Raw genomic sequence first — 26,931 nt, 5'->3', positions numbered from 1 at the left:
ACATTGGTGTCAATCATTTTTTAGCTTCAGTGAACACCTCACTCCAGTATTAATATGTGCCAGGATGAAATCAGGCATTTCGTGCTGACATGTGAGGCATCTCTTGTTATCGCTCAGTCCCAATTTGTGCAATTGTTTTGAGAGTGTCATAAAATATTTGTATATATTTGAATTGTATGGGTCTATGTTGATTGCTTAATGAGATGTTTTTAATGCTCTACAGCAAAACAACCATTGCTTCTCCATAATTTCCTGGCCAATCCCGCTTTGCCATTGAAGATGGAATTAGAAGTAAAACTCCAGCCCAACGCACACAGGTGTGTATTATGTGGTTAGAATAGGTGGCTTTTGACAGGTAAGTTAATGGTGGAAGGGGAAGATGTTAAGCAGGGAACTCTGGGGTGTCAGAGCGCATGGTGTGTCAAATCCTAGAATAAAGAAAGGGAGGTCATGTTGGGGTACTGGTAAAGCTACTGCCCTGCCGACCGAAGGGCCGTATTTATGACCCCCTTTGCGTCGCTCTTGCACTACGCAATGTGGTGCAAGAGCGACGCAAATGAAAAATGAGATTTATGAAGCCGCACAAGGCCACCATGCGTGGCCCTGCGTGGCTTCATAAATCTCAAGTATTGTAACGCAGTACAAATCGCTGCGTTGCACTACTCTGGTCCAGGGTGGTGTTTCCATGGGTGTTGCGTGAGTGTTCCCACGCACCATCCATGGAGTTGGTGCATTCCCAGATTTACAAGAACAGGTAAACCTGGTGTAACAAGGGGAAATATCTTTATTTCTCCTTGTTTTTTTTTTAACTGTCTCAAGATTGTTTTTGTGGAGGACTGTGCCCCCTTCCTGCTCAAAAACAATCCTGCATGCAACGCAGACACCATTGCACCACGGCGCAAGAGTGCCCGTGTTGGTGCTAGGCAGCCAAAAGGGCACCAATGCAGGGGAAAAGGCAGGACTGGGGCGCATTCCTGCCCCTTCCTGTCATGCAGTGCAGTGCACCAAGGTGACCTGCTGTGCTGTGCTCCACTGCATGACTATCCACATAAATATCCCCCTAAACGTATTCTCAGCAAAAAGATCTCCCAGTTTTGCGATGTTACATCGTTCACTGTGCACGAGCCCCCCACCCTCCAATCACTCGATAGCCAAACACAAAGCACCACGTTTCCGGGGAATGCAGCAATTCACTGCCCACCCTCTTTTAGCATCCAATGCCATGCATACACAGTGTTCCCAATTAAGTCTACAAAATCATATGTTCTTTTTGGGCGTTGATAGAACTTTTCTACAAGAATAACCGATCCAGCTGTGCCTCTCTTCAGCCATTAGCAGGGGAGTCTGGTAGCTCGGTGCAGCATGATAATGTCATTTTACATCAGGGACTGCCAGACCCCCTTATCCATAGGGTACGATCAACTGGTCCAGCCAATTCTTTGCTGTTTACCCGCCCTTGCTAGCTTGACCATCACCTGTTGTAATGACTTGAAGAATTCCCTAGTTAACGCTATTGGTGGGTCTAGAAAGAGCTACAGGAGTTGAGGTAGTATCACCGTTTAAACCTCCATAGTTTAGTTGCTTGCACAGAAAAGTATGTTCCACCCATGATTTATTTCTTTCATACTGGAATTTTGGGACAGGGTGCCAATCTAGAGCATAGGTCCCTTTGTGGGATGCATTTTGTTCCTCATGAAAAAGTGGTCCTTTGGCATTTATTGCTGTGTGGGAGACACAAAGCAGGGAAAAGGAAGATCTTGCAGTTGATAACCAGAGGAGGGCCTTCAAGGCACGGGAGATATGGGCTTGAGGGTTTACATGAAGGAGTAGTCTGGCGATATATATATCTTATCTTCAAGGTACATAGATGAGGAGTGAAGAATAGTAAATTTGTACTTTCTTTTGTCCAGTTAGCTTTTGATACTTGTCTCTTGATATTTTCTCCATAATAATGGCGTGCGAAAATATTCATGTACTTAGTATACATACATAGATTACCCACTGGTAGATGACAGTAGGTAGTTATAGTTAGAACCTAGCTTCCATAGGAAAAACGTTTTTGGTATTGCTAACAACTTTGGCTCAGATGAATCTTCACGAAATTTTCCAAACTAGTTTGCCACTCAGTTCAGCTGCTGTCTGGAAAGTTTTGGGGCGATTTGTCATGCAGGAGCCAAGAACAATGGGGGGTGTCTTAAAACACATTTTCCCCATGCAATTTCCCATAGGGATTTTAGACACTACAACAGCCCGAACCACTGGACTGAATTACACCACATTTGGCAGAAACCTAGATCTTGGCCCAGAAAGATCTCTTTTTGTAACATGGTGTCAATCTTTTCAATAGTTTTGGAGTAATTAAAGAAAAAAGATTTAAGTATATCTAGAGACGCGGGTCCAGTGGATCAATGGATCCACGTGCCAAGAGCAATGCTATGATTGGCTGACCGCAACCTGAGAGAAAAGTTGCTGCCACCATTTTGTCATTCGGGACATGGTTCCCAGGGGGATGTAATAAAGATTAAATAGGACATAAGGGGTCACAGCAGAGGTATCCTAACCCCATGGAACTGATGGAGGGGTCTCTGAGGAACCCCTCATGGACACGTAATTTAAAAAAAAATGTTTTTTGGGGGGGATATATATATAGTTGCTACTGGCAGTCGCCAGTAGTTACAGTTGGTATGTAGTTTCCATAGGAAAAGTGTCAATTGTTTTAATTGTTTTCCAATATCTTTGGTGCCGTTTGATGAATCTTCACAAAAATTTCAAAACTAGAACGACACTCACTTCAGCTGCTGTCTTCAAAGTTTCAGGATGATTCGTTAAGTGAGGACAGAGAAAATGGAGGTTTCCCAAAATGCAGATGCAGTTTCCATAGGATTTTAAGATGTGATGTGATGTGGCCACTGCCACATCACAGGCCATCTGAGATACCTGCACTGGCTCCCCGTCAACAAGAAAATCACCTTCAAACTCCTCACCCACGCTCACAAAGCACTGCACAACACCAGACCAGAATACCTCAACAGACGGCTCTCCTTCTACACCCTGACTGGCAACTCCGCTCCGCCGACCTCGCAACTGTCCCACGCATCCGCAGAACTACAGCCGGCGGCAGATTATTCTCGCACCTCACCGCCAAGACATGGAACACTCTTCCCACCCACCTGCGTCAGACCAAAGACCTCCTTACCCTCAGGAGACTTCTCAAAACCTGGCTGTTCGAGCAGTAGCAGCACTTCCCCCACCTCAGCGCCTTGAGACCCTCGCGGGTGAGTAGTGCGCTTTACAAGTTCCTTGACTGATTGATTGAAGAAACAACTAAAGCCCGAACCGCTGGATGGAGTTACACCAAATTTGGCAGAAAGCTACCTATTGGTCCAGAAAGCACACCTTTTGTAATTTGGTGTAAATACTTTCAGTAATTTTGGAAAAATTTTAAGTTAAAAAAATATAGATATCTATGAACGTGGATCCTTTGTGGATCTGACAGTCCCCAGGCTGATATCTGATTGGCTGCCCACACTTCAACCAGGAAGTGTTGGCAGACATTTTGGGACTCAGACTCAGCCAAGTGCCAGAGATAAAGCTAAAAATAAAGAAAAGGGGGCAGGGTAGGAATACCCTGATCCCCTAGGCCTGGTGCTGGGATCCCCCAGGCACCCCACCAGGGCCAAAAGGCATTTGTTTTATTTTTTCTTGTGAAACAGTGGAGGATCCGCATATCCTGGGAAACAGTTAAAAAAAACAAGTGTCTCTTGCGCTTGTTTAAATTTTAGTCCCCTGGTGGGCCAGGGGCATGCCAAAGTATATCTTGTGGGGATGGGGCACATGCAGCCCCCCTAGGAGGCTTTAAAGAGCCCTGGGGGCCACCACCTCCCCGGGCTTTATTTATAATTAGGAGAGGGGCCGTGCGGTCCCCCCATCCTGAGGCTCTTAAAAGCCTCCGGGACCATCACCTCTCTGGGGCTTCATTAATAAATTGGATGGGGGACACATGGATCCCCTCCTGAGAGTCTTAAGAGCCCCGAGGACCACCACCTTCCTGAGCCTTGTTACAAATTTGGAGGGGGCCCACACTGCCCCCCTTCGTTAGCCCTGTAGGGCCCCAGGGACTACCACCTCCCTGGGGCCAAGAGGGGGCCCATGCAGCCCCCCTCCCGGGTATTCAGCCCTGGGGACCACTAACTCCCTGGGGTTGGCCCCAAAAAGAAAGGATGGGGGATGTGCAGATCCCATTCTATAGCCATTAATGGCTCTGGGGACTACCCCCCCCCCCTCGGTGCCAGCTCCCTATGTCCCGAGGTGCCCACCTTCAGGACATAGTAGTTTGCTGTCACTTGGCAGGAGCTATGACAACTCCTGCCAAGCGACAGCAAACTGTAAGTCTGCTCCCAGTGGGCAGGAGCAGGAAAACTGCTCCCATTTGCTGGGAGCGGACTTTTCATCTGTTTTACTGCCCCCTAGCGGGCAGGGAAACAGATGAAACGATTGCTCCCACACACAGGGTTCAGCATTTCTTGCTGCTCCCTGTGTGCAGGAACAATAAGACCGTGGGGGAACTGAGGCTCCCTCTGCAGTCTAGAACCAATCTGGCACCGATGCTTATGCATCATTGCTGGATAGGATTGCAATCTGTTCTGTGGTGACTGTGATGAGCAGGATCTTTCCAGTGCTCTCCTGGTGACAGCAGAGTCCATCTTTGATCCTTTTCATTACTACTTTTGAGCAAATCTGCAAAATGACCTCAAAGCTCCGTCCATTTGGTCATGTCCCGTATAGGTTAGCGGTAGTTGGAAATGGCCTCTCTGAAGGGTCACCCCAAACTTTTTGCCTTTCTCCTCTTCCTTTTCGGACCTCATTGTTGCTGGCTTTAGGACTCTGGACACTTTACCACTGCTAACCAGTGCTAACGTGCATATGCTCTCTCCCTTAAACATTGTAACATTGGTTCATTCCCAATCAGCATATTTGATTTACTTATAGGTCCCTAGTAAAGTGCACCACATGTGCCCAGGGCCTACAGCACTGATTGTGCCACCCACATATGTAGCCCCTTAACCATGTCTCAGGCCTGCCATTGCAAGGCCTGTGTGTGCAGTTTCACTGCCACTTCGATGTGGCATTTAAAAGTACTTGCCAAGCCTTAAACTCCCCTTTTTCTACATATAAGTCCCCCCTAAGGTAGGCCCTAGGTAACCCATTGGGCAGGGTGCTACGTAGGTAAAAGGCAGGACATGTACATATGTGTTTTATACATCCTGGTAGTGGAAAACTTCTAAATTCATTTCCACTACTGTGAGGCCTGCTCGTTTCATAGGATAGCATCAGGGCTACCCTCATATGCCTTTTGAGTGGTAGATTCTGATCTGGAAGGGGTAACCAGGTCATATTTAGTATGGCCAGAATAGTAATAGAAAATCCTGCTTATTGGTGAGGTTGGATTTAATATTACTATTTTAGAAATGCCATTTTTAGAAAGTGAGCATTTCTCTACACTTAAAACCATCTGTGCTTTACAGCCTGTCTCCAATCAACGTCTCGTCTGTATTGGTTGACAGCTCCCTTGTGCATTTTACCCAGACAACCACAAACACAGAGCACTCAGTCACATCTGCATTCATCTGCATATTGAATGGGTCTTCCTGGGCTGGAAGGGTGGAGGGCCTGACACTTACATTTCAAAGGCCAGTGGCCAGCCCTCACACAATAGACTGATCAACCCCCACTAGGACCCTGGCAGACAGGACTGGACTGAAAGGGGAACTTGTGCACTTCAAAACCACTCTTTGGGTATATAAACTGAACTCTGATCCCACTAACTCAGACACTTGTGGACATACACTTGCATCCTTTCAAGAGGAACTGTCTGGGTGCCCAAAGGACTCACCTGGACTGCTTGGATGAGAAGGACTGCTGCTCTGCTGTTGCCCTGCTGCCCTAATGGCCTCTGACTTTGCTGAGAAGGACTCTGCCTTCCCCAAAAGTGCTCTCCAAGGGCTTGGATTGAGCTTGCCTCTTGTTTTCTGAAGTCTCAGGGCCAAAAAGACTTCATCTCTTGAGGAAACTCCTTGTGCATCGAAAATCTAAACACCGCCTGCCAAAATCGACACAAAGCCTGCATTGTGACCGAGAAATCGCCGCACAGCCAAACGTAACGGCGCAGCCCCGACTAGAAATTCAACGCAGCTGCCGCTTTGCAATGGAAAATTCTACGCATCACCTACTGGATCGACACAGCACCTGTGCCTTCTACCAGTGCATCAAGGACTTTCCCCGCATTGTCCCTGGGCTTCAAAATATCCCACACCACAGTGAGGAACCAAGACTGCGTGCCAAAAAGCTACGCAAACCCCTTGCGGTGTGGATAGAAAGGCTGCATTGTCTGTGCCGCGTCAGAAAATTTGATGCACTGCCTTATTTATCCACGCATCTCCTCCTCTGCAGGCTCCATGCATTGTCATTTTTTACGCATACTAGGTACTGTGTGTAACAAAGAGACAACTGTTTATTTCTAAGGATTAAGACACTTTTAAACCTTTTAAAAATGATATTTCAACTTGTGCTTATTGGATCTTTGTTGTTTTTACCTTATTTTATTCAGATAAATATTATCTATTTTTCTAAACCTGTGTGGTGTATTTTTGTTGTGTTTTCACTGTGTTACTTTATGATTTATTGCACAAATACTTTACACGTTGCCTTCTGAGTTAAGCCTGACTGCTCAGTGCCAAGCTACCAGAGGGTGGGCACAGGATAATTTGGATTGTGTGTGACTTACCCTGACTAGGATTGTGGTCCCTTCTTGGACAAGGGTGTATACCTCTGCCAAATAGAGACCCCATTTCTAACAGCGGTATGCATCAGTCCTCCCGTGTTTTTCCAGCTTGACGGACAGTTTACCAAAATGTCCTGCGAGTGGTCGTGATGCAGATGATTATGAGCACATCTCCACCAAACAAAGAGGCACTCACGTCATGTAATTAAGAGGAAGTACCCTTGTTTGGTGGAAATTCAATGCTTTGTAGACTTGCCATCTTCTATGTACGAAGATTCATGTTAGCATTGATTTCAGTAGGAAGACGCTCAAGAAACTTTTACTGATTTGAAAGTAAGAGAATTTTGTAATGTGAATACAATGACAGTCTTGCTGGGACACAGGAAGTGTTGAATGTTTTTTAACACAACAAAATTTAAATACTTGAAACTGAACTTCTCATATATTTCAAAACATATCAGCTGCAGGAAAAGTACAAATGAGGCTCATTGTTTTTGTAATTCTGACGCATGATGGAAATAAAGATTTTAATAAAATCAAAGCAAACCAAGACACTTTACTTGTGTGAAATGCAACTGATAAATGTGGGCCGAAATCCAATTTCCATACATTATTACGTGTGCACCATATACGTTTAGCAGGAAACGGCATGCCTGATGCAGATGTAGTGCCATTTCAATGCAAAGTGTGTTCTTTGTAAACGCTAGTACCCTGCTCTACCATGCTCTGGATAGGGTTTTGGGACAATGTGCTGCAAAATGCACCACTCAACACACACCATTCCCCCACCATTTTCATGCTGAAGGGGGTCTCATTTGCTGCACGTGTCCTTTGTGTAATACTTTGATTCCTCACAATCCCAATAACATAAGTAACATAACATTGATAGCAACACCCGTGATCTAAAGGTCGTTCCAGCCCCACTGATGCACAGTGCTTTGGTGAGACACCATAACCAGGTTGTTCTTATGCAGTGCCCTATCGAGAAGAAGGCATAGTGCCCCCCTTGTGCACAAGTTCCTGCACTTCCCCAGTAGATGGTGTATGGTTATTTTTTCAGGCACTTTTTAAAAGCTAGTTCCAAAAAGAACAGATGATGGACAGAATGCTGAACAAATCAAACACTCATCCCCAGTGACAGTTCTGGGTTAAATTCATGTTTTTTTGTGCCCATCATACCATTCTACTTCAGATCCAGCCATGTACAAATCAGTCTTGACCCTGTTCCCCGTGGGAACAGTCCAACCCAAACTGCCAGGTCAGGTCCTTCCTGGACCAGAAACAAGCATCCTTGGACCAGTTTCAGGGTATCACCCCTCATCAGCCAGGCTAGCTTGAGTCCGGTGGCATAGCGAGCCTGGGACCCACGTCTGAGCATACCCTTCCCAATTAGGGTGACAATTGCAAAAAGAACAGATGATGGACAGAATGCTGAACAAATCAAACAGTCACAGATCCATGTTTTTTTTACCTGCCACGCAATTCCAATTTGGACTCAGCCATATGCAAATCAGTCTTGACCCTGCTCTCTGCTTTTCAAAAGCTATCCCTACCTGCTTTGTCAATCAGGGGCTTAGCCTGGTCAGTAAGATTGGGGGAGGGGCTTCAGATTTTCCGACAATCACACTGGCATATGGGGCAGTGGAAAGGGAGAAGAAAGTGGATTGGTGGGAGTACCAAGAGAGAAAACACAATGGCCCAGATTTATGAGAAAATGACAGAGTGCGACGCTGCGCCAAATTTGGCAGTGCCGTGCTCCATCATTTTCAAAATGCAGGGATGCGCCGTATATAATGGAATATGCCGCACCCCTGTGTTGCCCCCTGAGCTGGCGCTAAATTTGCTGCCAAGTGCAAACGCAGCCACCCTTGCGCCATGGTGCATGGATAGCTGCACTGCAGGGGAGATGGTTTTTGTGCAGGAAGAAACATCTTTGTGCACAAAAACAATCTTCAGTGCCCTTTTGCTCTTCGTATATGTACTGCAGAATGCAGCACACATAGAAAGAGAAAAGAACGAGGAGAAATGAAAGCATTTCTCCTCGTTGCACCATGCTAAAGCCACCCCTGGGGTGGCGTTAGATTTTGGTGCCACCTCAGGTTTACGAAAACTCATAAATCTGAGACACAGTCAAAAAGCAACGGGTGTTGCTGTGGCACGCCCACAGCAACACCCGTTGCACGGCCCTTCCACGCAAAGTGCTGCATGTGAATGGGCTGTATTTACAAGGTTGCGTTACGCCACAAAAAGTGGCTTAACGCCACCTTGTAAATACGGCGCAGGGCTAAGCGCCACACGAGCGTCACTAAAAGTCATGCTCCGGTGATGATAGGGCCTTGTAAATCTGGCACCATATTTTGTAAAATAACCGATATTTTTGAGGACTTTCAAAACAGAGAGGGAGTGTGTGTGCGTTTTGAGTCTGTGTATGTGAAAATTCCAGGTGAAATCCCACAGACACCTCTCCACACCGACTGAAAGCAACTGTACCCAACTATTTATGAGAAAATACATTTATTAAAGTGGGGTGTAACAGTCCAAACACCCTCCCGGGTTCAGGATGGGGTTCCATTTGGACCTCACATGACTCTTTCTTTTCTACCCCCCAGGCAGTAATCCTGCTACACGTGTCTGCATATCTGTCATGGGTAAACGAATGCAAGGCTTGTGCACAGAAGGGAGTGGCAACACTGCCCTCTTGTGGTCATTTTCTCCATTGCATCTGAATGCTTCCTGTTCTTTTCAATTCGTCGTGTAGCTGAGCATTTTTATTTTTGCAGTTTAATATAGCGCGGGCTCGTCCCAAAGGTAATGGAGCGCTTTACATGAGCACCAGATACGTTACCCAAGGACACAATCATTTTTTCCTTAAAAGAGTGACTTTCAGGCACGAGGAAATTGACTGATTTGTACAGAATCACAGGCTGTTGAGCCAATGCCGAGACTTGAACCCGGTTCCTCAGTTCCAAAGTAGGTAGCTCCTGCCATAACCTCACATCCTATAGAGTGAGACCCTGGAATAAGGGCACAGGTGCATCCCATTTTGCAGCAACATTCAAAGAGTGCTTTACACCCAGGGCTACTGAGATCATGCGACCAGGTTGACTTAATAATGCGTCAAGAAAAGACAAATTATGGGCGCAATGTGTACATTTTGTTATTTTGTAATTTTCACATATGGTAACAGTGTCTGGGCAAAGATGTCCCCTCAGTAGTACCAGTTCAACAACCAAATACAGAAACGCTAAATCAGAATGTGACCAGTTAACAACCTTTGGGAAGGGACTTACACCACATGTGAACACATGTTGCCACGTTTTAGTAACTTTAAATCCGCTTGAGCTAGAAACAATTTTTTGTTGCAATCTGCAGATTATGCAGCAAAAGATGGATTAGGTGGAAAATGTGGTAAATTCATAATTATGCAGAATCACATCATTCCAGTGGCCTTGATTATCCCTCTTTCCTATGGGCACACCGATATTGCTGAATGTAGGGTGATAGTCCTTAACTATGATTGGCTGATAAACAATTTTTAAGTCTTCATTTTGACACAGTGCATGTTCAATACCGAAATAGATGCCTTTCACATATTAGGGATGTGTAACAAAATTCCACTCAAAGTCGAAGACAGGACAGTCTATGATTTTAGTGGTTAGATAAACAGCAAACTCCTGAATACTCCCTAACCAATCGGCATAAAGGTCAGAGGGGCAATCCCTCTTTCATTTGCAGACATCCTGCATGCCTTACTAAGACTATCTCACAGCATCACACCTTGTGAAATCCAACATGGCAGAACCTTTCTGCCCCTGGCGGAGGCTAGTGGCCCACCCAGGGATGTGTCTAAGGAAATGAGCAATCCCTTTCTCCTTGACCTCACCAAACCGGATCTGGAACAAACCCACCTCCTACTGGGATGGAGCCAGGATGGCAACGGTATGTCCTGGGATCAAAAGGCCTATCTTTCCCAGATCTCACTTTACACTTAAATATGAATGAGTGGGACTCACCCTGCCTCCTTTCAAGTTTATAAAGTTTCTGAACCTTTCCTAACTGCCTTACCTGAGCGAGAATGACCCCGATCTCCCTACCAAGAGCCCCAAGCCACTGCCTCTGCTCTGAGAACATGTTTCACTAGCCTATTGGAGTTTCAAGCAGAAAAAGTAGAACTTTATAAAAGTTACTTTTCTTGTAGATTTAGCAAAGGTACAACTTCACCATTGAACTGGAGTTTTACAAATATTTAAGAAGAAGTGGTTGACTAAACTCTGAAATGTCTTCTAAACCAACTTTAAAAATATAACATTTTAATGTATTTTAGTTTTCCTATAGAAACAACTACAGCCTTATACACTGCAAACAGCTTTTGGTTTAGTCACTACAGAAACATGCCAGTCAATCTTAAATTCTTACATGTTCCACTTTAAAATACTATGCAGCAGGGCGTGGCCGGGCCACGAGGAAAGATGGCCGCCTAAACTGAGAGCTCCGTGCCGTGGCGATCCCGGGGAGGCGGCGGGGGCTTAGCGGCAGCCAAACGAACATTTTGACTGACACCGGAGACCTTGCTAAAGCACCGAGCCCCCGATCCACGTTAAGGAGGCCCGCCACCGCGAACCCGGCAGCTCGCAGCATGCCTCGACAACGGAGGCCTAACCGGGGGGGCAGAGTCGCATCTCTGCAGCCCCAGGCGGATCGGCGCGACTGGCTCGCCGAGAGAAAGAAAAACCATCGCGGAGGGCCCCGGAGACCTTCCCAGTGCATCGAGCCCCCGACCCTTACAGAAGAGACCCGCTGCGATGCACCAGAAAGCCCGCAACACGCCTCGGTAACAGAAGCCCCGTCAAGGGGGTGGAGTCGCGTCCTCAGAGCCCGAGGCAGATCGGCTCGATCGGCTCAACATCACCCGGCTCCACAGGTACTGACCCTCGCGCCCCAGCACTGAAAAGAGGCACCGCGCCACCCCTTCACCTGGCCATCAAGCTCCCCCCCCCCTCCCTTTGAGGGGAAAAAGGAAAGGACGGAAAAAAAAGAAAAAAAAAAGGGGGAAAGGGGAAACAAAAAGAAAAATATTATAGTAACAAAAACGAAAAAGGGGGAAACCAGCAACTGGGGAGAGACAGGCACTAAGCACCCCCCTCCCAAAAAGACAGGAGGGGAGAAGAAGAGGGGAAAAAAAAAACTGAAGAAAGAAGTAAGCAAAGAGGGGAAGGGACCAACGCCGCTCGCCTCCCCCTCTCAGGCCACCCAGCTACCGGAGCAGCGACAAGGGCCTCTGGCACCCATAGGCATCAATAGGGCTCCAACATCGGAAAAGACATCCAGGAGTACACGCCGTTGGCCGACACGGACCAGTGATAATATAACATAAAGAGGGACTTGCCCGCCCTTTCTCCAATAACCCCCGCATCCCAACTGGAGGATAGCCCTACGACAGCACGCCAAACCGAAGCTCAACGAAGCTTAACAACGGAGGTAAGCAGTGGACACTGCCCTGTTAACCCCTCGCAACCTCCAAAGCCGCTCAACAACCACCCGATAACGCCATCTCAACATCCGGACTATTACGGGCCTGTAGGAGGCTGACCTGGCTTGTAGTGGGTACCAAGGGGTACTTACACTCTGTACCAGGTCCAGTTATCCCTTATTAGTGTAGAAGAGGTGTTTCTAGCAGCTTAGGCTGATAGAAGGTAGCTATAGCAGAGCAGCTTAGGCTGAACTAGGAGACATGCAAAGCTCCTACTATACCACTGGTGCCATATGCACAATATCATAAGAAAACACAATACACAGATATACTAAAAATAAAGGTACTTTATTTTTATGACAATATGCCAAAAGTATCTCAGTGAGTACCCTCAGTATGAGGATGCCAAATATACACAAGATATATGTACACAATGTAGGAGGCTGGACTGGCTTGTAGTGAGTACCAAGGGGTACTTGCACCTTGCACCAGGCCCAGTTATCCCTTATTAGTGTATAGGGTGTCTAGCAGCTTAGGCTGATAGATAATGGTAGCTTAGCAGAGCAGCTTAGGCTGAACTAGGAGACGTGTGAAGCTACTACAGTACCACCTAGTGTCATATGCACAATATCATAAGAAAACACAATACACAGTTATACTAAAAATAAAGGTACTTTATTTTTATGACAATATGCCAAAGTATCTTAGAGTGTACCCTCAGTGAGAGGATAGGAAATATACACAAGATATATATACACAATAGCAAAAATATGCAGTATAGTCTTAGAAAACAGTGCAAACAATGTATAGTTACAATAGGATGCAATGGGGAAACATAGGGATAGGGGCAACACAAACCATATACTCCAAAAGTGGAATGCGAACCACGAATGGACCCCAAACCTATGTGACCTTGTAGAGGGTCGCTGGGACTATTAGAAAATAGTGAGAGTTAGAAAAATAACCCTCCCCAAGACCCTGAAAAGTGAGTGCAAAGTGCACTAAAGTTCCCCTAAGGACAAAATAGTCGTGTTAGAGGGAAAATGCAAGGAAAACACAAATCAGCAATGCAACAACGAGGGATTCCTGACTGAGGGTACCTGTGGAACAAGGGGACCAAGTCCAAAAGTCACAAGCAGCTCGGAGATGGGCAGATGCCCAAGAAATGCCAGCGGTTGGTGCAAAGAAGCTCTTACTAGGCTGAAGAACTGTGAATACTGCAGGAACGACAAGGGCTAGAGACTTCCCCTTTGGAGGATGGATCCCCCACGCCTTGGAGAGTCGTGCAGAAGTGTTTTCCCGCCGGATGGACGCCAACAAGCCTTGCTACACGCAAATTGTGCGTTTGGCGTTTTTGGACGCTGCTGGGGCCCAGGAGGGACCAGGAGGTCGCAAATTGGACCTGCAGAGAGAGGGGACGTCGAGCAAGACAAAGAGCCCTCACTGAAGCAGGTAGCACCCGGAGAAGTGCCAGAAACAGGCACTACGAGGATGCGTGAAACGGTGCTCGCCAAAGTTGCACAAAGGAGTCCCACGTCGCCGGAGACCAACTTAGAAAGTCGTGCAATGCAGGTTAGAGTGCCGTGGACCCAGGCTTGGCTGTGCACAAAGGATTTCCGCCGGAAGTGCACAGGGGCCGGAGTAGCTTGCAAAGTCGCGGTTCCCAGCAATGCAGCCCAGCGAGGTGAGGCAAGGACTTACCTCCACCAAACTTGGGCTGAAGAGTCACTGGACTGTGGGGGTCACTTGGACGGTGTCGCTGGATTCGAGGGACCTCGCTCGTCGTGCTGAGAGGAGACCCAAGGGACCGGTAATGCAGCTTTTTGGTGCCTGCGGTTGCAGGGGGAAGATTCCGTCGACCCACGGGAGATTTCTTCGGAGCTTCTGGTGCAGAGAGGAGGCAGACTACCCCCACAGCATGCACAAGCAGGAAAACAGTCGAGAAGGCGGCAGGATCAGCGTTACAGAGTTGCAGTAGTCGTCTTTGCTACTATGTTGCAGGTTTGCAGGCTTCCAGCGCGGTCAGCGGTCGATTCCTTATCAGAAGGTGAAGAGGGAGATGCAGAGGAACTCGGCTGAGCTCATGCATTCGTTATCTAAAGTTTCCCCAGAGACAGAGACCCTAAATAGCCAGAAAAGAGGGTTTGGCTACCTAGGAGAGAGGAAAGGCTACTAACACCTGAAGGAGCCTATCACAAGGAGTCTCTGACGTCACCTGGTGGCACTGGCCACTCAGAGCAGTCCAGTGTGCCAGCAGCACCTCTGTTTCCAAGATGGCAGAGGTCTGGAGCACACTGGAGGAGCTCTGGACACCTCCCAGGGGAGGTGCAGGTCAGGGGAGTGGTCACTCCCCTTTCCTTTGTCCAGTTTCACGCCAGAGCAGGGGCTAAGGGGTCCCTGAACCGGTGTAGACTGGCTTATGCAGAATTGGGCACATCTGTGCCCAACAAAGCATTTCCAGAGGCTGGGGGAGGCTACTCCTCCCCTGCCTTCACACCATTTTCCAAAGGGAGAGGGTGTCACACCCTCTCTCAGAGGAAGTTCTTTGTTCTGCCATCCTGGGCCAGGCCTGGCTGGACCCCAGGAGGGCAGCTGCCTGTCTGAGGGGTTGGCAGCAGCAGCAGCTGCAGAGAAACCCCAGGAAGGGCAGTCTGGCAGTACCAGGGTCTGTGCTACAGACCACTGGGATCATGGAATTGTACCAACAATGCCAGGATGGCATAGAGGGGGCAATTCCATGATCATAGACATGTTACATGGCCATATTCGGAGTTACCATGGTGAAGCTACATATAGGTAGTGACCTATATGTAGTGCACGCGTGTAATGGTGTCCCCGCACTCACAAAGTTCAGTGAATTGGCTCTGAACAATGTGGGGGCACCTTGGCTAGTGCCAGGGTGCCCTCACACTAAGTAACTTTGCACCTAACCTTTACCAGGTAAAGGTTAGACATATAGGTGACTTATAAGTTACTTAAGTGCAGTGTAAAATGGCTGTGAAATAACGTGGACGTTATTTCACTCAGGCTGCAGTGGCAGGCCTGTGTAAGAATTGTCAGAGCTCCCTATGGGTGGCAAAAGAAATGCTGCAGCCCATAGGGATCTCCTGGAACCCCAATACCCTGGGTACCTCAGTACCATATACTAGGGAATTATAAGGGTGTTCCAGTAAGCCAATGTAAATTGGTAAAAATGGTCACTAGCCTGTCAGTGACAATTTGGAAAGAAATGAGAGAGCATAACCACTGAGGTTCTGATTAGCAGAGCCTCAGTGAGACAGTTAGTCACTACACAGGTAACACATTCAGGCACACTTATGAGCACTGGGGCCCTGGGTTACCAGGGTCCCAGTGACACATACAACTAAAACAACATATATACAGTGAAAAATGGGGGTAACATGCCAGGCAAGATGGTACTTTCCTACACAACCCCCCCCCAAACGAAGGACAATAAGACTAGCCATTACCTGATGAGTCTTCATTGTCTAAGTGGAAATATCTGGAGAGTCCATCTGCATTGGAGTGGCTACTCCCAGGTCTGTGTTCCACTGTATAGTCCATTCCCTGTAGGGATATGGACCACCTCAACAATTTAGGATTTTCACCTTTCATTTGTTTTAGCCAAAGTAGAGGTTTGTGGTCTGTCTGAACAATGAAGTGAGTGCCAAACAGGTATGGCCTCAACTTCTTCAGAGCCCAGACCACAGCAAAGGCCTCCCTCTCAATGGCAGACCAACGCTTTTCTCTAGGGGTCAACCTTCTACTAATAAAAGCAACAGGTTGATCCTGGCCCTCAGAATTAAGTTGTGATAGGACTGCCCCTACTCCTAATTCAGATGCATCAGTTTGGACATAGAATTTTTTAGAGTAACAAGGGCTTTTCAGGACAGGTGCAGAGCACATGGCCTGCTTCAGCTCCTCAAAAGCTTTCTGACAGTTTGCTGTCCATAATACCTTTTTAGGCATTTTCTTGGATGTGAGGTCATTAAGAGGGGCTGCAATGGAGCCATAGTTCTTAATGAACCTCCTGTAATACCCAGTGAGGCCTAGGAAGGCTCTCACCTGAGTCTGAGTGGTAGGGGGAACCCAATCAATAATAGTTTGGATTTTCCCCTGAAGTGGTGCAATCTGTTCCCCACCAACAAGGTGTCCCAGATAAACCACCTTACCCTGCCCTATCTGGCACTTTGAAGCCTTGATAGTGAGGCCTGCCTTTTGCAGGGCCTCCAAAACTTTCCAAAGGTGGACCAGGTGATCATCCCAGCTGGAGCTAAAGACAGCTATATCATCCAAATATGCTGCACTGAAAGCTTCCAGCCCTTGCAGGACTGTGTTCACCAACCTCTGAAACGTGGCAGGTGCATTTTTCAGACCAAAAGGCATTACAGTAAACTGGTAATGTCCTCCAATGGTAGAAAATGCAGTCTTAGATTTAGCATCTTCTGACAATTTGATCTGCCAATACCCTGCAGTCAAATCAAAAGTGCTTAGATACTTGGCAGATGCCAGTGTATCTATGAGCTCATCTGCCCTGGGTATAGGGTGAGCATCAGTTTTGGTTACCAAGTTGAGACCTCTATAGTCGACACAAAACCTCATTTCCTTCTTTCCATCTTTAGAATTGGGTTTTGGTACCAGTACCACAGGAGAAGCCCATGGACTGTCAGAGTGCTCAACCACTCCTAGTTCCAACATCTTCTGAACCTCTTGCTTTATGCAGTCCCTGACATGGTCAGGCTGCCTATAGATCTTACTTTTGACAGGTAAACTGTCTCCAGTATCTATAGTGTGCTCACACCAAGAAGTGGCGCCTGGCACAATGGAGAAGAGTTCTGAAAATTGTCCTAGGAGATTTATGCAATTATCTTTCTGCTCAGCAGTAAGACAATCAGCCAAAACTACACCTTCCACAAGAGCATCTTGTTCTGTGGAAGAGAAGAGATCAGGTAGAGGATCACTGTCTTCTTCCTGTCCCTCATCTGTTGCCATGAGCAGGGTGAGATCAGCCCTGTCATAGTAGGGTTTCAGGCGGTTGACATGGAGCACCCTAAGGGGACTCCTGGCAGTGCCTAAGTCAACAAAGTAGGTGACTTCACCCTTCTTTTCAACAATTGTGTGGGGTCCACTCCATTTATCTTGGAGTGCTCTTGGGGCCACAGGCTCCAAGACCCACACTTTCTGCCCTGGTTGGTACTGAACCAAAACAGCCTTCTGATCATGCCATTGCTTCTGGAGCTCTTGGCTGGCCTGAAGGTTTTTACTGGCCTTTTTCATGTACTCAGCCATCCTTGATCTGAGGCCAAGTACATAATCCACAATATCCTGCTTAGGAGCTTTTAAAGGTTGTTCCCAACCCTCCTTTACAAGTGTGAGTGGACCCCTAACAGGGTGTCCAAAAAGAAGTTCAAAGGGGCTGAAGCCCACTCCTTTCTGGGGTACCTCCCTGTAGGCAAAAAGGAGGCATGGTAGAAGGATATCCCATCTCCTGCGGAGTTTTTCAGGGAGTCCCATAATCATGCCTTTGAGAGTTTTATTAAATCTCTCCACCAGTCCATTTGTTTGTGGATGATAGGGTGTTGTGAACTTGTAAGTTACACCACACTCCTTCCACATGGCCTTTAAGTATGCAGACATGAAATTGCCTCCTCTGTCTGATACTACTTCCTTTGGGAAGCCCACCCTGGAAAATATTCCCAGGAGGGCCTTTGCCACTGCAGGAGCTGTAGTGGTCCTTAAAGGAATAGCTTCAGGATATCTTGTGGCATGGTCCACTACCACCAAGATAAACCTATTGCCTGAAGCAGTAGGAGGGTCAAGGGGGCCAACTATGTCAACCCCTACCCTTTCAAAGGGAACCCCAACCACAGGCAGTGGGATAAGGGGTGCCTTTGGAGTGCCACCTGTCTTGCCACTGGCTTGACAGGTTTCCCAGGACTTACAAAATTCCTTTGTGTCCTCAGACATCCTAGGCCAATGAAACAATGGTACCAATCTGTCCCAAGTTTTCATTTGACCCAGGTGCCCAGCTAAGGGAATGTCATGTGCCAGTGTTAGGAGGAACTTTCTGTACTCCTGAGGAATCACTAATCTCCTGGCAGCTCCAGGTTTAGGATCCCTATGCTCAGTGTACAAGAGGTTGTCCTCCCAGTAAACTCTGTGTGAGTCACTGACATCCCCATTAGCCTGTTTGACAGCTTGCTGTCTGAGACCCTCTAATGTGGGACAGGTTTGCTGTGCCACACTCAGCTCCTCTCTGGCAGGCCCCCCTTCACCCAAAAGCTCAGCAGTATCTGCTTCCAGCTCCTCTGGTGTAGGTTCTGCACAGGGAGGGAATTCTTCTTCCTCAGAAGTAGAATCCACTGTAGAGGGAGGGATAGTAGGAAGTGGTTTGCTTCTACTAGCCCTAGCTTTAGGGAGCACTTGGTCCATTGTTCCAGGATCCAAGCTTCCCTGTCCATTTTGCTTTTTGGCCTGAGCCCTTGTCAAAGCAAAAATATGCCCTGGGATGCCCAGCATTGCTGCATGGGCCTCCAACTCCACATCTGACCAAGCTGATGTCTCCAAATCGTTCCCTAATAGACAGTCTACAGGTAAATCTGAAGCTACCACAACTTTCTTTGGACCAGATACCCCCCCCCAGTTGAGATTTACAACAGCCATGGGGTGGCTTTGTGTTATGTTGTGAGCATCGGTTACTTGGTACTGGTGTCCAAGTATGTGTTGTTCAGGGTGCACCAGTTTCTCAATCACCATTGTGACACTGGCACCTGTGTCCCTGTAGGCCTGGACCTCAACACCATTTATTAGGGTTAGTTGCTTGTACTTCTCCAAGTTATGGGGGCAAGCAACCAAAGTGGCTAAGTCAATAGCCCCTTCAGAGACTAAAGTAGCCTCTGTGGTGTCCCTAATCAGACCAACCCCAACTAAATTACCAAAAGTGAGCCCAGCTACTCCCTTGGATTGGCTATTAGTAGGTTTGCTCCCACCACCACTGCTATTAGTAGGGACACTAGGTGTAGCAGTAGGGGTTGTAGTGGTAGGAGCTGTGGTGCCTTTCTTTGGACAACTGGGATCTGTTGTCCAATGGCCTTTTATTTTACATAAATAGCACCATGGTTTCTTTTCCTTGTTCTGATTAAAGGAGGATTTGGGCCCACCACCCCCACCAGAGTGTTTTTGTGGGCCTGATGAAAACTCATTTTTAGATTTGTCCCCACCCTTGTCAGAAGACTTACCATCCTTCTTTTTGTTGCCATCTTTGTCACCCCCTGTATGAACTTTTCTGTTCACTCTTGTTCTGACCCATTTGTCTGCCTTCTTTCCCAATTCTTGGGGAGAGGTCAGATCAGAGTCCACCAAGTACTGGTGCAACAAATCAGACACACAATTATTAAGAATATGCTCTCTCAGGATCAAGTTATACAGGCTGTCATAATCAGTAACTTTACTGCCATGTAACCACCCCTCCAAGGCCTTCACTGCCTGGTCAATGAAATCAACCCAGTCTTGTGAAGACTCCTTTTTGGTATCTCTGAACTTTATCCTGTACTGTTCAGTGGTTAAGCCATAACCATCCAGAAGTGCATTCTTAAGAACTTGGAAATTGTTAGCATCATTTTCTTTTACAGTAAGGAGCCTATCCCTACCTTTTCCAGTAAATGATAGCCATAGGATAGCAGCCCACTGCTTTTGAGGGACATCCTGTACAGCACAGGCCCTCTCAAGTGCAGCAAACCACTTGTTAATGTCATCCCCCTCCTTGTAAGGGGGAACTATCTTGTGCAGATTCCTGGAATCATGCTCTTTTGCAGGATGACTATGGGGAATACTGCTGCTGCCACCATGGGTATCTAAACCCATCTTCTGTCTTTCCCTCTCTATTTCTAAAGACTGTCTATCCAAATCCAGCTGTTGCTTCTTGAGCTTCAGTCTGGTTTGCTCCACTCTCAATCTATTGAGCTCCCTTTCTAACAATCTGTCATCAGGGTGGGTGGGAGGGACATTTCTAGATACAGAGGTATGATGGGAATGAACAGAAGGAGACCTGTCCCTTACAAGGGGCACCCTAACAGCTTGGCTACCAGCATAATGTGAGAGCACATCATCAGTATGATGTGATTCAACCTCTGTACCAACTATGCTAGACTGTCTAGTAATGGGCAGGCTGAGAAGTTTCTTTCCTGAACCTTTTCCTGGGGGAGTCCCTGGATCAGATTGAGAACCATTAGCTACTTTTTCTACAGATTGGGCACTTATGGCCTTATCCTGTACTCTAAGCATATTAATTAACAGTTCTAAGGAAGGATTCTTCCCTACACTCAAACCTCTCTCTATGCAGAGACTCCTTGCTCCTTTCCAGCTAAGGTGATCATATGCAAGTTTGGACAGTTCAACTTTTTGGCCTGTGCCAGACATTTTTTTGAGAGAGTTAAAGTGATAGACAAAGAGAAAAAAGTTTTCAGAACTTTTTGGAAAGACAGAAAAAAACTTTTTAAACTTTTAAGAACTTTTTGAAAGTTTAGAAGTACTTTTCAGCACTTAGAAAAGAGTGAAAAGAGGAAATGCAAAACTTTTTGGCTATGTGTATATACACTGACCTTGTTTTGTATATTTTTCTCTTATGAAAAGTACAATGACAAGAGTGGTAAGTAGTCTCAAAGCACTTATCCCACCGCTGCACAACCAATGTAGGAGGCTGGACTGGCTTGTAGTGAGTACCAAGGGGTACTTGCACCTTGCACCAGGCCCAGTTATCCCTTATTAGTGTATAGGGTGTCTAGCAGCTTAGGCTGATAGATAATGGTAGCTTAGCAGAGCAGCTTAGGCTGAACTAGGAGACGTGTGAAGCTACTACAGTACCACCTAGTGTCATATGCACAATATCATAAGAAAACACAATACACAGTTATACTAAAAATAAAGGTACTTTATTTTTATGACAATATGCCAAAGTATCTTAGAGTGTACCCTCAGTGAGAGGATAGGAAATATACACAAGATATATATACACAATAGCAAAAATATGCAGTATAGTCTTAGAAAACAGTGCAAACAATGTATAGTTACAATAGGATGCAATGGGGAAACATAGGGATAGGGGCAACACAAACCATATACTCCAAAAGTGGAATGCGAACCACGAATGGACCCCAAACCTATGTGACCTTGTAGAGGGTCGCTGGGACTATTAGAAAATAGTGAGAGTTAGAAAAATAACCCTCCCCAAGACCCTGAAAAGTGAGTGCAAAGTGCACTAAAGTTCCCCTAAGGACAAAATAGTCGTGTTAGAGGGAAAATGCAAGGAAAACACAAATCAGCAATGCAACAACGATGGATTCCTGACTGAGGGTACCTGTGGAACAAGGGGACCAAGTCCAAAAGTCACAAGCAGCTCGGAGATGGGCAGATGCCCAAGAAATGCCAGCGGTTGGTGCAAAGAAGCTCTTACTAGGCTGAAGAACTGTGAATACTGCAGGAACGACAAGGGCTAGAGACTTCCCCTTTGGAGGATGGATCCCCCACGCCTTGGAGAGTCGTGCAGAAGTGTTTTCCCGCCGGATGGACGCCAACAAGCCTTGCTACACGCAAATCGTGCGTTTGGCGTTTTTGGACGCTGCTGGGGCCCAGGAGGGACCAGGAGGTCGCAAATTGGACCTGCAGAGAGAGGGGACGTCGAGCAAGACAAAGAGCCCTCACTGAAGCAGGTAGCACCCGGAGAAGTGCCAGAAACAGGCACTACAAGGATGCGTGAAACGGTGCTCGCCGAAGTTGCACAAAGGAGTCCCACGTCGCCGGAGACCAACTTAGAAAGTCGTGCAATGCAGGTTAGAGTGCCGTGGACCCAGGCTTGGCTGTGCACAAAGGATTTCCGCCGGAAGTGCACAGGGGCCGGAGTAGCTTGCAAAGTCGCGGTTCCCAGCAATGCAGCCCAGCGAGGTGAGGCAAGGACTTACCTCCACCAAACTTGGGCTGAAGAGTCACTGGACTGTGGGGGTCACTTGGACGGTGTCGCTGGATTCGAGGGACCTCGCTCGTCGTGCTGAGAGGAGACCCAAGGGACCGGTAATGCAGCTTTTTGGTGCCTGCGGTTGCAGGGGGAAGATTCCGTCGACCCACGGGAGATTTCTTCTGAGCTTCTGGTGCAGAGAGGAGGCAGACTACCCCCACAGCATGCACAAGCAGGAAAACAGTCGAGAAGGCGGCAGGATCAGCATTACAGAGTTGCAGTAGTCGTCTTTGCTACTATGTTGCAGGTTTGCAGGCTTCCAGCGCGGTCAGCGGTCGATTCCTTATCAGAAGGTGAAGAGGGAGATGCAGAGGAACTCGGCTGAGCTCATGCATTCGTTATCTAAAGTTTCCCCAGAGACAGAGACCCTAAATAGCCAGAAAAGAGGGTTTGGCTACCTAGGAGAGAGGAAAGGCTACTAACACCTGAAGGAGCCTATCACAAGGAGTCTCTGACGTCACCTGGTGGCACTGGCCACTCAGAGCAGTCCAGTGTGCCAGCAGCACCTCTGTTTCCAAGATGGCAGAGGTCTGGAGCACACTGGAGGAGCTCTGGACACCTCCCAGGGGAGGTGCAGGTCAGGGGAGTGGTCACTCCCCTTTCCTTTGTCCAGTTTCGCGCCAGAGCAGGGGCTAAGGGGTCCCTGAACCGGTGTAGACTGGCTTATGCAGAATTGGGCACATCTGTGCCCAACAAAGCATTTCCAGAGGCTGGGGGAGGCTACTCCTCCCCTGCCTTCACACCATTTTCCAAAGGGAGAGGGTGTCACACCCTCTCTCAGAGGAAGTTCTTTGTTCTGCCATCCTGGGCCAGGCCTGGCTGGACCCCAGGAGGGCAGCTGCCTGTCTGAGGGGTTGGCAGCAGCAGCAGCTGCAGAGAAACCCCAGGAAGGGCAGTCTGGCAGTACCGGGGTCTGTGCTACAGACCACTGGGATCATGGAATTGTACCAACAATGCCAGGATGGCATAGAGGGGGCAATTCCATGATCATAGACATGTTACATGGCCATATTCGGAGTTACCATGGTGAAGCTACATATAGGTAGTGACCTATATGTAGTGCACGCGTGTAATGGTGTCCCCGCACTCACAAAGTTCAGTGAATTGGCTCTGAACAATGTGGGGGCACCTTGGCTAGTGCCAGGGTGCCCTCACACTAAGTAACTTTGCACCTAACCTTTACCAAGTAAAGGTTAGACATATAGGTGACTTATAAGTTACTTAAGTGCAGTGTAAAATGGCTGTGAAATAACGTGGACGTTATTTCACTCAGGCTGCAGTGGCAGGCCTGTGTAAGAATTGTCAGAGCTCCCTATGGGTGGCAAAAGAAATGCTGCAGCCCATAGGGATCTCCTGGAACCCCAATACCCTGGGTACCTCAGTACCATATACTAGGGAATTATAAGGGTGTTCCAGTAAGCCAATGTAAATTGGTAAAAATGGTCACTAGCCTGTCAGTGACAATTTGGAAAGAAATGAGAGAGCATAACCACTGAGGTTCTGATTAGCAGAGCCTCAGTGAGACAGTTAGTCACTACACAGGTAACACATTCAGGCACACTTATGAGCACTGGGGCCCTGGGTTACCAGGGTCCCAGTGACACATACAACTAAAACAACATATATACAGTGAAAAATGGGGGTAACATGCCAGGCAAGATGGTACTTTCCTACACACAATACCAAAAATATGCAGTAATAGCAAAAGGAAGTAATGCAAGTAATGTATAGTCACAATAGATTGCAATAGGAACACACAGGTATAGGGGCAACACAAACCATATACTCCAAAAGTGGAATGCGAATAACGTATGGACCCCAAACCTATGTGAGCTTGTACAGGGTCGCTGGGACTGTAAGAAAACAGTGAGGGTTAGAAAAATAGCCCACCCCAAGACCCTGAAAAGTAGGTGTAAAGTGCACCTATATTCCCCAGAGAGCACAGAAGTCGTGATAGGGGAATTCTGCAAGGAAGACCAACACCAGCAATGCAACAAAGGTGGATTTCCAGATGAGAGTACCTGTGGAACAAGGGGACCAAGTCCAAGAGTCGCGACAAAGTCGAGATTGGGCAGATGCCCAGGAAATGCCAGCTGATGGTGCAAAGAAGCTGCCACCGGATAGTAGAAGCTGTGGATTCTGCAAGAACGAAGAGGGCTAGAAACTTCCCCTTTGGAGGATGGATGTTCCACGTCATGAAGAAGCTTGCAGAGGTGTTCCCACGCAGAAAGACAGCAAACAAGCCTTGCTAGCTGCAAGGGTAGCGGTTAGGGTTTTTGGATGCTGCTGTGGCCCAGGAGGGACCAGGATGTCGCCACTTGCGTGAGGAGACAGAGGGGCGCCCAGCAAGACAGGGAGCCCTCACAGAAGCAGGCAGCACCCGCAGAAGTGCTGGAACAGGCACTACGAAGAGGAGTGAACCGGAGCTCACCCGAAGTCACAAAAGGAGATCCCGCAACGCCGGAGGACAACTCAGGAGGTTGTGCACTGCAGGTTAGAGTGTCGGGGACCCAGGCTTGGCTATGCACAAAGGAAATCCTGGAAGAGTGCACAGTAGCCGGAGAAGCTGCAAATCACGCGGTACCCAGCAATGCAGTCTAGCGTGGGAAGGCAAGGACTTACCTCCACCAAACTTGGACTGAAGAGTCACTGGACTGTGGGAGTCACTTGGACAGAGTTGCTGAGTTCCAGGGACCACGCTCGTCGTGCTGAGAGGGGACCCAGAGGACCAGTGATGCAGTCTTTTGTTGCCTGCGGTTGCAGGGGGAAGATTCCGTCGACCCACGGGAGATTTCTTCGGAGCTTCTAGTGCAGAGAGGAGGCAGACTACCCCCACAGCATGCACCACCAGGAAAACAGTCGAGAAGGCGGCAGGATCAGCGATACAAGGTTGCAGTAGTCGTCTTTGCTACTTTGTTGCGGTTTTGCAGGCATCCTGAGCAGTCAGCGGTCGATTCCTTGGCAGAAGGTGAACAGAGAGATGAAGAGGAACTCTGATGAGCTCTTGCATTCGTTATCTAAAGAATTCCCCAAAGCAGAGACCCTAAATAGCCAGAAAAGGAGGTTTGGCTACCTAGGAAGGAGGATAGGCTAGCAACACAGGTAAGAGCCTATCAGGAGGAGTCTCTGACATCACCTGCTGGCACTGGCCACTCAGAGCAGTCCAGTGTGCCAGCAGCACCTCTGTTTCCAAGATGGCAGAGGTCTGGAGCACACTGGAGGAGCTCTGGGCACCTCCCCTGGGAGGTGCAGGTCAGGGGAGTGGTCACTCCCCTTTCCTTTGTCCAGTTTCGCGCCAGAGCAGGGCTGGGGGATCCCTGAACCGGTGTAGACTGGCTTATGCAGAGATGGGCACCATCTGTGCCCATCAAAGCATTTCCAGAGGTTGGGGAAGGCTACTCCTCCCCAGCCCTGACACCTTTTTCCAAAGGGAGAGGGTGTAACACCCTCTCTCTGAGGAAGTCCTTTGTTCTGCCTTCCTGGGCCAAGCCTGGCTGGACCCCAGGAGGGCAGAAACCTGTCTGAGGGGTTGGCAGCAGCTGCAGTGAAACCCCGGGAAAGGCAGTTTGGCAGTACCTGGGTCTGTGCTAGAGACTCGGAGGATCATGGAATTTCCTCCCCAATGCCAGGATGGCATTGGGGTGACAATTCCATGATCTTAGACATGTTACATGGCCATGTTCGGAGTTACCATTGTGGCGCTGTACACAGGTAGTGACCTATGTCCAGTGCACGCGTGTAATGGTGTCCCCGCACTCACAAAGTCAGGGGAATTTGCCCTGAACGATGTGGGGGCACCTTGGTTAGTGCCAGGGTGCCTACACACTAAGTAACTTAGCACCCAACCTTTACCAGGTAAAGGTTAGACATATAGGTGACTTATAAGTGCAGTGGTAAATGGCTGTGAAATAACGTGGACGTTATTTCACTCAGGCTACAGTGGCAGGCCTGTGTAAGAATTGTCAGAGCTCCCTATGGGTGGCAAAAGAAATGCTGCAGCCCATAGGGATCCCCTGGAACCCCAATACCCTGGGTATCTCAGTACCAAATACTAGGGAATTATAAGGGTGTTCCAGTATGCCAATGTGAATTGGTAAAATTGGTCACTAGCCTGTTAGTGACAATTTGTAAAGAGAGAGCATAACCACTGAGGTTCTGGTTAGCAGAGCCTCAGTGAGACAGTTAGGCATCACACAGGGAACACATACATATAGGCCACAAACTTATGAGCACTCGGTCCTGGATAGCAGGGTCCCAGTGACACATAACAAACATACTGAAACATATGGTTTTCACTATGAGCACTGGGCCCTGGCTAGCAGGATCCCAGTGAGACAGTGAAAACACCCTGACATATACTCACAAACAGGCCAAAAGTTGGGGTAACAAGGCTGCCCTACGACAGCACGCCAAACCGAAGCTCAACGAAGCTTAACAACGGAGGTAAGCAGTGGACACTGCCCTATTAACCCCTTGCAACCTCCAAAGCCGCTCAACAACCACCCGATAACGCCATCTCAACATCCGGACTGTCCGACAAGGAACAGTCCACAACCATGGAACGGATACTACAGGAGATCACCGCCGTTAGCCCCCGGATTGAGGGGATGGACGCTTCCATATCCTCACTGACTCTGGAGACCAAATCCATGCGACCAGACATTGCAGGCT

The 26,931-nt window shown here is 47.9% G+C and overlaps 1 protein-coding gene across 1 annotated transcript in view; it reads left to right on the top strand.

The window, feature by feature from the left end:
• GCKR (glucokinase regulator) overlaps positions 1-26,931 on the top strand; it is a 660,332-nt gene that overhangs the window by 333,235 nt on the left and 300,166 nt on the right. Inside the window, exon 2 of the mRNA XM_069233566.1 lies at positions 224-317. The gene's annotated coding sequence lies outside the window, so the exon portion shown is untranslated. The remainder of the gene's footprint in view (positions 1-223; positions 318-26,931) is intronic.

Source organism: Pleurodeles waltl, chromosome 5 (assembly GCF_031143425.1).
Source record: "Pleurodeles waltl isolate 20211129_DDA chromosome 5, aPleWal1.hap1.20221129, whole genome shotgun sequence".
Lineage (NCBI taxonomy): Eukaryota > Metazoa > Chordata > Amphibia > Caudata > Salamandridae > Pleurodeles > Pleurodeles waltl.
The sequence above is the reverse complement of the archived record's forward strand: the minus strand, read 5'-3'. Positions and strand labels throughout refer to the sequence as shown.